The sequence below is a fragment of the Pristiophorus japonicus genome, unplaced genomic scaffold (genome assembly GCF_044704955.1).
Source record: "Pristiophorus japonicus isolate sPriJap1 unplaced genomic scaffold, sPriJap1.hap1 HAP1_SCAFFOLD_252, whole genome shotgun sequence".
Taxonomy (NCBI): Eukaryota; Metazoa; Chordata; class Chondrichthyes; family Pristiophoridae; genus Pristiophorus; species Pristiophorus japonicus.
In genome coordinates, this window is record NW_027252252.1 from 788,501 (window position 1) to 798,509 (window position 10,009).

The window sequence follows — 10,009 nt, forward strand, 5'->3', positions numbered from 1 at the left end:
ATGTTTGCCTCACACGCGAAAGGTCTCTGTTTTGAGCCTGTGAGGAAACATTATTTGTGAAGCAAAAACTTGTCTGCAATAAAATTGAACAAAAGCTGTCCGGGATACATTGTCGCATGAGCAATGAACATTTTAAAACTAATCTACTCAAATAGAGAGTGTGTAAAATCAGATCGGGGATAAAACTTCATCAAGGGTTAAAGTTTCACTAATTATTAAAGTTCAGTTTTTGAAATTTCGATTGTCTCTGTTCGCATTTCTTTCATTCTGCGAAACAACACTATCGGTTTATACCATCAGATCTAAGTTGCATTTGAAACCCACAAACAACTCATTAATTATTCGCTCTTCCCCAGTTCCAGAGCTCAGAGGGTTATTGTCCATCCCTGGGATGCAAACTACCTCGGACCCGGGCCAAAGCTCCTCGTGCACCGAGCACAGGCTCAAGAAAACCCCGGGGGAGAGGATATCCCGATCACTGGGCCTTCCAGAAACACTGAACAAGCGCCCGTTCTGAAACTTTCCTGAGTAATAACTTGTAACTGAACCATGCAACAGTCAGGATGGCTGAGCGGTCTAAAGTGCTACATTCAGGCAGAAGTCTCCTCTGGCGGTGTAGATTTGAATCCCACTACTGACATTCAGTGTTTTTAATTACAAACTCATTTGTTTTGACACCACTCTGAAGTGCTTTGGGACATCCATCGAACTTCATAAAATTACTCCACTTCAATTCCAAACGGTGATATCAAATTTACTTCCCAAACCGGGAAACGATCCCGGGTGGCTGCAGCGAAAGGAATGGTTTTGTGAAGCATTGAAAGGTGCCCTCTAAATATCTCTAAATAATAGAAGATTATGGGTTCATTAATGATGTTTTTCCGTGAAAGCAACATAAATATTAAGGAACAGTAATTGACTAACATGGGGCTCAAACCCACGGCCCTGGGATTAAGAGTCTCATGCTCTACCGACTGAGCTAGCCGGGCTTGTCAACATCTATTCTGTCAATCCCCTTCAGAATATTGTCCGTTTCAACGTGATTACCTCCCATTCTTCGAAACTCCAGAGAGTATCGGCATATTCTACACAATCTCTTATCATAGGACAGCCCTCTCATCCCAGGAATCAATCTGTTGAACCTCTTTTGCACCATCTCCAAGGCAAGTATATCCTTCCTTAGATAAGTACTATGGCCGAATATCCTGTTTTTCTGCTGATTCTAAGGTTGTATAAAAAGTTATTAAAATTCAACAGTCGCTGGGCAAACATATTTGTATTTCCTTCAGTGTGCAATACATGTGGGTGCATTAATGCTGATTGAAATTATTATTCAATATTTCACCGACTTGAATTATTTTTAATCAACTTGCTCTGTAACAACGCTTTCCCTGACCGAAAATCAAACACTGACCACAGCAATGAGAGCACCAAACCCTAACCACTAGACTGCCAGGGAGCACTGTTTGCAGTTGCCCCATAGTACCGAATATATAGCCCACAGTACAAGAGTAAGGAAGTCTTGCTACAATTGTACAGGGCCCTGGTGAGACCACACCTGGAGTACTGCACACAGTTTTGGTCTCCTTATCTGAGGAAGGATGTACTTGCCGGGGAGGCGGTACAACAGAGATTCACCAGATTGATTCCTGGGATGAGAGGACTGTCTTAAGTTGAGAGATTGTGTAGAATGGGACTATACTCTCCGGTAGTTTAGAAGAATGAGAGGTGATCTCATTGAAACACACAATATTCTGAAGGGGATTGACAGGGTAGATGCTGAGAGGTTGTTTCCCCCGGGTTGGAGTATCTAGAACCAGGGGGCACAGTCTCAGGTTAAGGGGTCGGCCATTTAAGACAGAGATGAGGAGGAATTTCTTCACTCAGAGGGTTATGAATCTGTGGAATTCTCTGCTCCACAGGCCTGCGGATGCTGAGTCTCTGAATATATTCAAGGCTGCGTTAGATAGATTTTTGGAGTCTCGGGGAATCAAGGGATCGGGAGATCGAGCGGGAAAGTGGAGTTGAGATCGACGATGAGTCATGATCTTATTGAATGGTGGAGCAGGCTTGAGGAGCCGTATGGCCTACTACTGCTCCGATTTCTTATGTTGTTACCTGTGCTGGCTCTGTGAAAGAAATTTCCAATTAGTCCCATTCCCCAGCACCCTGCAAATGTTTCTTATTCAACTATATTTCCCTTTGGAAAGTTAATTTTAAATCTGCTTCCAAAACCGTGTCAGGCAGAAAAATATTCACATTAATTTTATACAGCCCCATTTTCGACATTACTTTCCCTGCTTTGCATGTCATGCGTGGGCAAATGCATGGCAGATGAAGTATGATGTGGATAAATGTGAGGTTATCCACTTTGGTGGTAAAAACAGAGAGACAGACTATTATCTGAATGGTGACAGATTAGGAAAAGGGGAGGTGCAATGAGACCTGGGTGTCATGGTACATCAGTCATTGAAGGTTGGCATGCAGGTACAGCAGGTGGTTAAGAAAGCAAATGGCATGTTGGCCTTCATACCGAGGGGATTTATGTATAGGGGCAGGGAGGTGTTACTACAGATGTACAGGGCCTTGGTGAGGCCGAACCTGGAGTATTGTGTACAGTTTTAGTCTCATAAATTCTGGAAGGACATTCTTGCTATTGAGGGAGTACAGTGAAGGTTCACCAGACTGATTCCCGGGATGGCGGTCATCCCCCTGCAAAACAGATACACTGCTTTGGGTACTGTTGAGGGGGATGACTCATCAGGGGAGGGCAGCAGCAGCCAAGTTCATGGCACCGTGGCTGGCTCTGCTGCACAGGAGGGCAGGAAAAAGAGTGGGAGAGCAATAGTGATTGGGGATTCAATGGTGAGGGAAATAGATAGGCGTTTCTGCGGCCGCAACCGAGACTCCAGGATGGTATGTTGCCTCCCTGGTGCAAGGGTCAAGGATGTCTCGGAGCGGGTGCAGGACATTCTAAAAAGGGAGGGAGAACAGCCAGTTGTCGTGGTGCACATTGGTACCAGCGACATAGGTAAAAAGAGGGATGAGGTCCTACGAAACGAATTTAAGGAGCTAGGAGCTAAATTAAAAAGTAGGACCTCAAAAGTAGTAATCTCGGGATTGCTACCAGTGCCACGTGATAGTCAGAGTAGGAATCGCAGGATAGCGCAGATGAATACCTGGCTTGAGCAGTGGTGCAACAGGGAGGGATTCAAATTCCTGGGGCATTGGAACCGGTTCTGGGGGAGGTGGGACCAGTACAAACCGGACGGTCTGCACCTGGGCAGGACCGGAACCAATGTCCTCGGGCGACTGTTTGCTAGTGCTGTTGGGGAGGATTTAAACTGATATGGCAGGGGGATGGGAACCAATGCAGGGAGACAGAGGGAAACAAAAAGGAGGCAAAAGCAAAAGACAGAAAGGAGATGAGGAAAAGTGGAGGGCAGAGAAACCCAAGGCAAAGAACAAAAAGGGCCACTGTACAGCAAAATTCTAAAAGAACAAAGGGTGTTAAAAGAACAAGCCTGAAGGCTTTGTGTCTTAATGCAATGAGTATCTGCAATAAAGTGGATGAATTAACTGTGCAAATAGATGTTAACAAATATGATGTGAATGGGATTACGGAGACGTGGCTACAGGATGATCAGGGCTGGGAAGTCAACATCCAGGGGTATTCAACATTCAGGAAAGATAGAATAAAAGGAAAAGGAGGTGGGGTAGCATTGCTGGTTCAGGAGCAAATTAAGGCAATAGTTCGGAAGGACATTAGCTTGGATGATGTGGAATCTATATGGGTAGAGCTGCAGAATACCAAAGGACAAAAAACGTTAGTGGGAGTTGTGTACAGACCTCCAAACAGTAGTAGTGATGTTGGGGAGGGCATCAAACATGAAATTAGGGGTGCGTGCAATAAAGGTGCAGCAGTTATAATGGGTGACTTTAATATGCACATAGATTGGGTTAACCAAACTGGAAGCAATACGGTAGAGGAGGATTTCCTGGAGTGCATAAGGGATGGTTTTTTAGACCAATATGTCGAGGAACCAGCTAGGGGGGAGGCCATCTTAGACTGGGTGTTGTGTAAGGAGAGAGGATTAATTAGCAATCTCGTTGTGCGAGGCCCCTTGAGGAAGAGTGACCATAATATGGTGGAATTCTGCATTAGGATGGAGAATGAAACAGTTAATTCAGAGACCAAAGACCAGAACTTAAAGAAGGGTAACTTTGAAGGTATGAGGCGTGAATAGGCTAGGATAGATTGGCGAATGATACTGAAGGGGTTGACTGTGGATGGGCAATGGCAGACATTTAGAGACCGCATGGATGAACTACAACAATTGTACATTCCTGTCTGTCGTAAAAATAAAAAAGGGAAGGTGTCTCAACCGTGGCTATCAAGGGAAATCAGGGATAGCATTAAAGCCAAGGAAGTGGCATACAAATTGGCCAGAAATAGCAGAGAACCCGGGGACTGGGAGAAATTTAGAACTCAGCAGAGGAGGACAAAGGATTTGATTAGGGCAGGGAAAATGGAGTACGAGAGGAAGCTTGCAGGGAACATTAAGACGGATTGCAAAAGTTTCTATAGATATGTAAAGAGAAAAAGGTTAGTAAAGACAAACGTAGGTCCCCTACAGTCAGAATCAGGGGAAGTCATAACGGGGAACAAAGAAATGGCGGACCAATTGAACAAGTACTTTGGTTCGGTATTCACTGAGGAGGACACAAACAACCTTCCGGATATAAAAAGGGTCGGAGGGTCTAGTAAGGAGGAGGAACTGAGGGAAATCCTTATTAGTCGGGAAATTGTGTTGGGGAAATTGATGGGATTGAAGGCCGATAAATCCCCAGGGCCTGATGGACTGCATCCCAGAGTACTTCAGGAGGTGGCCTTGGAAATAGTGGATGCATTGACAGTCATGTTCCAACATTCCATTGACTCTGGATCAGTTCCTATGAAGTGGAGGGTAGCCAATGTAACCCCACTTTTTAAAAAAGGAGGGAGAGAGAAAACAGGGAATTACAGACCGGTCAGCCTGACATCGGTCGTGGGTAAAATGATGTAATCAATTATTAAGGATGTCATCGCAGTGCATTTGGAAAGAGGTAATATGATAGGTCCAAGTCAGCATGGATTTGTGAAAGGGAAATCATGCTTGACAAATCTTCTGGAATTTTTTGAGGATGTTTCCAGCAGAGTGGACAAGGGAGAACCAGTCGATGTGGTATATTTGGACTTTCAGAAGGCTTTCGACAAGGTCCCACACAAGAGATTAATGTGCAAAGTTAAAGCACATGGGATTGGGGGTAGTGTGCTGACATGGATTGAGAACTGGTTGTCAGACAGGAAGCAATGAGTAGGAGTAAATGGGGACTTTTCAGAATGGCAGGCAGTGACTAGTGGGGTACCGCAAGGTTCTGTGCTGGGGCCCCAGCTGTTTACACTGTACATTAATGATTTAGACGAGGGGATTAAATGTAGTATCTCCAAATTTGCGGATGACACTAAGTTGGGTGGCAGTGTGAGCTGCAAGGAGGATTCTATGAGGCTGCAGAGCGACTTGGATAGGTTAGGTGAGTGGGCAAATGCATGGCAGATGAAGTATAATGTGGATAAATGTGAGGTTATCCACTTTGGTGGTAAAAACAGATAGACAGACTATTATCTGAATGGTGACAGATTAGGAAAAGGAGAGGTGCAACGAGACCTGGGTGTCATGGTACATCAGTCATTGAAGGTTGGCATGCAGGTACAGCAGGCGGTTAAGAAAGCAAATGGCATGTTGGCCTTCATAGCGAGGGGATTTGAGTACAAGGGCAGGGAGGTGTTGCTACAATTGTACAGGGCCTTGGTGAGGCCACACCTGGAGTATTGTGTACAGTTTTGGTCTCCTAACCTGAGGAAGGACATTCTTGCTATTGAGGGAGTGCAGCGAAGGTTCACCAGACTGATTCCCGGGATGGCGGGACTGACCTATCAAGAAAGACTGGATCAACTGGGCTTGTATTCACTGGAGTTCAGAAGAATGAGAGGGGACCTCATAGAAACGTTTAAAATCCTGACGGGGTTAGACAGGTTAGATGCAGGAAGAATGTTCCCAATGTTGGGGAAGTCCAGAACCAGGGGACACAGTCTAAGGATAAGGGGGAAGCCATTTAGGACTGAGATGAGGAGGAATTTCTTCACCCAGAGAGTGGTGAACCTGTGGAATTCTCTACGACAGAAAGTTGTTGAGGCCAATTCACTAAATATATTCAAAAAGGAGTTAGATGAAGTCCTTACTAATAGGGGAATCAAGGGGTATGGTGAGAAAGCTGGAATGGGGTACTGAAGTTGCATGTTCAGCCATGAACTCATTGAATGGCGGTGCAGGCTAGAAGGGCCGAATGGCCTACTCCTGCACCTATTTTCTATGTTTCTATGTTTCTATATCAAGAAAGACTGGATCAACTGGGTTGTATTCACTGGAGTTCAGAAGAATGAGACGGGATCTCAGAAACATTTAAAATTCTGACGAGGTTCGACAGGTTAGATGCAGGAAGAATGATTCCAATGTTGAGGAAGTCCAGAACCAGGGATCACAGTCTAAGGATAAGGGGTAAGCCATTTCGGACCGAGATGAGGAGAAACTTCTTCACCCAGACAGTGGTGAACCTGTGAAATTCTCTACCACAGAAAGTTGTTGAGGCCAATTCACTAAATATATTCAAAAACGAGTTAGATGTAGTCCATACTACTAGGGGGATCAAGGGGTATAGCGAGAAAGCAGAAATGGGGTACTGAAGTTGCATGTTCAGTCATGAACCCATTGAATGGCGGTGCAGGCTCAAAGGGCCGAATGGCCTACTCCTGCACCTATTTTCGATGTTTCTATTTTTCTGTGAATTATTATCTTGTCTCATTTTACACACTGCATTTTAGGACATTGCTTTAAAATGTCTGGTGCCTGTGACACCAGCCATTGTTAGATTTAGTCACACACCATCCTGACTTGGAAATATATCGGTCGTTCCTTCATCGTCAATGGGTTAAAAGTCTCGAACTCCCTCCCTAACAGCTCTGTGGGAGCACCTTCTCCACACGGACTGCAGCGGTTCAAGATGGTGGCTCACCACCACCTTCTCAAGGGCAATTAGGGTTGGGCAATAAATTCTGGCCTGCCAGTGACACCCAGATCCTGTGAACTAATATAATTAAACACTATTTTAGGAATCTGGCTCTAAATATTCTTTGCTGACGACACCAGGAATCTGGGGCAACTTTTGTCAAATTGAGCTCAAAACTGGAGCGGTAATTCCTACCGTACACAGAAAATAGAATCAATATTAAAGATAAAATCACATGGTGCTCATTTTCAGAATCAACGCAGTAAGATTTGAAATAAAGTGAAAGAATTTCACAGGGAAAGGATTTGGAAATTAAATGTGACTTGTATTTCCCTCTTTAATTAAACTTTGTGGCGTCCGTCTGCCATTCATGTCTCTGTTGAATAAGGAAGGAGGGGTTTGACATTCACCAGACTGCACTGTTCCTGATATTTGTGGGCTCATCGTTTATAATGAGATGTTTCTTAACTATTGGTCAGTGCCCACTTTAGCTCAGCCGTTGCTTCGTCGTACCAACTTTGTGAAACGTTTGAATTTGTCTTAATGCACTTGCTGCCTGGTGTTTTTGTTGTCATTTTCAATCCCCTTCTTTCGCACTGAAACAAAGTGTAACCGTGTTTTTAAATGAGCAGTGCGAGATTTTTGCAGGGCATATTTAAATGCTTCACAAAACCTTTCCAATCACTTCAGTTATCAGGGTTCGATTCCCAGTTAGGGAAGTAATTTTGCTACCACTAAGTGAAATAATTTAATTAAATTACACAGATGACCCAAAGCAGTTCAGGCTGGTGTCAAAACAAATGCGTTGATAATTAGAAATAAGGAATGTCAGAAGTTGGACTTGAGATTCTGGGATGGAGTATAAATAACCCTCTGTGCACTGGAACTGGGAAGGGTGAATAATGAATGAATTGTTTCCGGGTTTGAAATCCGGCTTAGATCTGCTGGTATTAACCGATAGCATTGTTGAGCAGAATGAAAGTAATGCTAACATGATCACTGAGGGTCAGTCGAAACTTCAACAACTTCATTTTAATAATTTGTGAAACTTTAATCATTGAGGAAGTTTTATTCCCTTTCTGATTTTACACAGTCTGTATTTTAGGAGACTTTTAAATGTTCATTGCTCATCATGGGATCAGAGAAGTTTACAGGACGGAAGGAGGGAATGAACAATTAAAATCAGTTTTTGTTACAAAAATAACATTTTCATTTGGGCTCGAACCAGCGATTTTTCGCGGGTGAGGCGAACATGATAACTGCTTCACTAAAGAAACTGCTGCTTAGTGCAGTACCCAGAGAGAAGTGTTCAGCGACAAGCTGAAATGCTGAATCCGTTTCTGCAAAAAATTCCTTTCGCAAACATTTCTCTGACCGAAACGGCACAAAACAAAAATGTTCCTTTCAAATGTGCCAATTATTTTCGTTTTGCTTTTATGTTGCTTTCATGGGATAAAATAATTAATGGTTCGATAAGCTTCTTTTACACAATGAAAGAAATGCTAACTGACGGAAAGTCAATCCGTCAATAACTTGTTCTGCGCTCTGCATGTTTGTAATGTCGCCAAGTTTGCTGATGATACAAAGATAGGTGGGAAAGCAAGTTGTGAGGAGGACGCAAACAATCTGCAAAGCGATATCGATAGGGTCAGTGGGTGGGCAGAAATTTGTCAGATGGAGTATAATGTGGGAAATATGAGGTTATCCACTTTGGTCGCAATAATAAAAAAGCAAATAATTATTTAAATGTGGAGAGGTTACGAAATGCTGCGGTGCAGAGGGACCTGGGGGCCCTTGTACATGAAACACAAAAGGTTAGTATGCAGGTACAGCAAGTAATTAGGAAGGCAAATGGAATGTTAGCCTTTATTACAAGGGGGATGGAGTATAAAAGCAGGGAAATCCTGCTACAACTGTACAATTGTGAGACCACCAAGTGCAGAAACTCTAAAGGAATATAAGAAGTGCAGGGGTGTAATTAAAAAATATATCAGGAAGGCAAAGAGAGAGCATGAAAAAATGTTGACAAGTAAAATCAGGAAAAACACAAACACAAAGACATTAAGTGTAAGAGGATAACTGGAGAAAGAGTGGAGCCTATTAGAGACCACAAAGGAAATCTGTGTGTGAAGGCAGAAGACGTGGTTATGATTCTTAATCGATACTTTGCCTCTTTTTCACAAAAGAGAGGGGCTGTTGATGTAGCACTTCAAACACCGGACCTTGTCCAGGTGAAATGTGCCCGCACTGTCTCAGTTGCTTTTCGGCCGAGAGCACCTCTGGTTCTTCTAAAGAATCGAGTCGAGTAGGTCTCAATTCAACATCAGCTCTTTATTTCTCCAGCATATGCACGATGTTTTAGAAATATATGAAGAGCGGGAGGATAACTAAAGAAAGGGTGGGTCTATTAGATACCATGAGGGTAATCGGTGTGTGGAGGCGGAAGATGTGGAGATGGTTCTGAATGAATACTTTGCGTCTGTTTTCACAAAAGAGAGGGGCGATGCAGACACTACTATCAAGGAGAAGAAGTGTGAAATATTAGATGAAATAAACATAGTGAGAGATGAGGTATTAAGAGGTTTAGCAGCTGTGAAAGTGGATATCCCCAGGCCCGGATGAAATGCATCCCAGGCTGTGAAGTGAAGCAAAAGAGGAAATAGCAGAGGCTTTGACCATCATTTTCCAATCCTCTCTGGCTTCAGGTGTGGTGCCAGAGGATTGGAGGGCTGCTAACATTGTACCTTTCTTTAAGAAGGAAGAAAGGGAGAGACTGAGTAATTACAGGCCAGTCAGCCAAACCTCGGTGGTGGGTAAATTATTGGAAAAAACCTAAAGGACAGGATAAATCTTCACTTCGAAAGACACGGATTAATCAACGACAGTCAGTACGGATTTGTTA

General features: G+C 43.6%; 1 non-coding gene across 1 annotated transcript; it reads right to left on the reverse strand.

The window, feature by feature from the left end:
- Positions 1-916: 916 nt before the first annotated feature.
- On the reverse strand, positions 917-989 carry trnak-cuu (transfer RNA lysine (anticodon CUU)). The gene has a single exon. It is a non-coding gene; the product is annotated as a tRNA-Lys (tRNA).
- Positions 990-10,009: the final 9,020 nt, after the last annotated feature.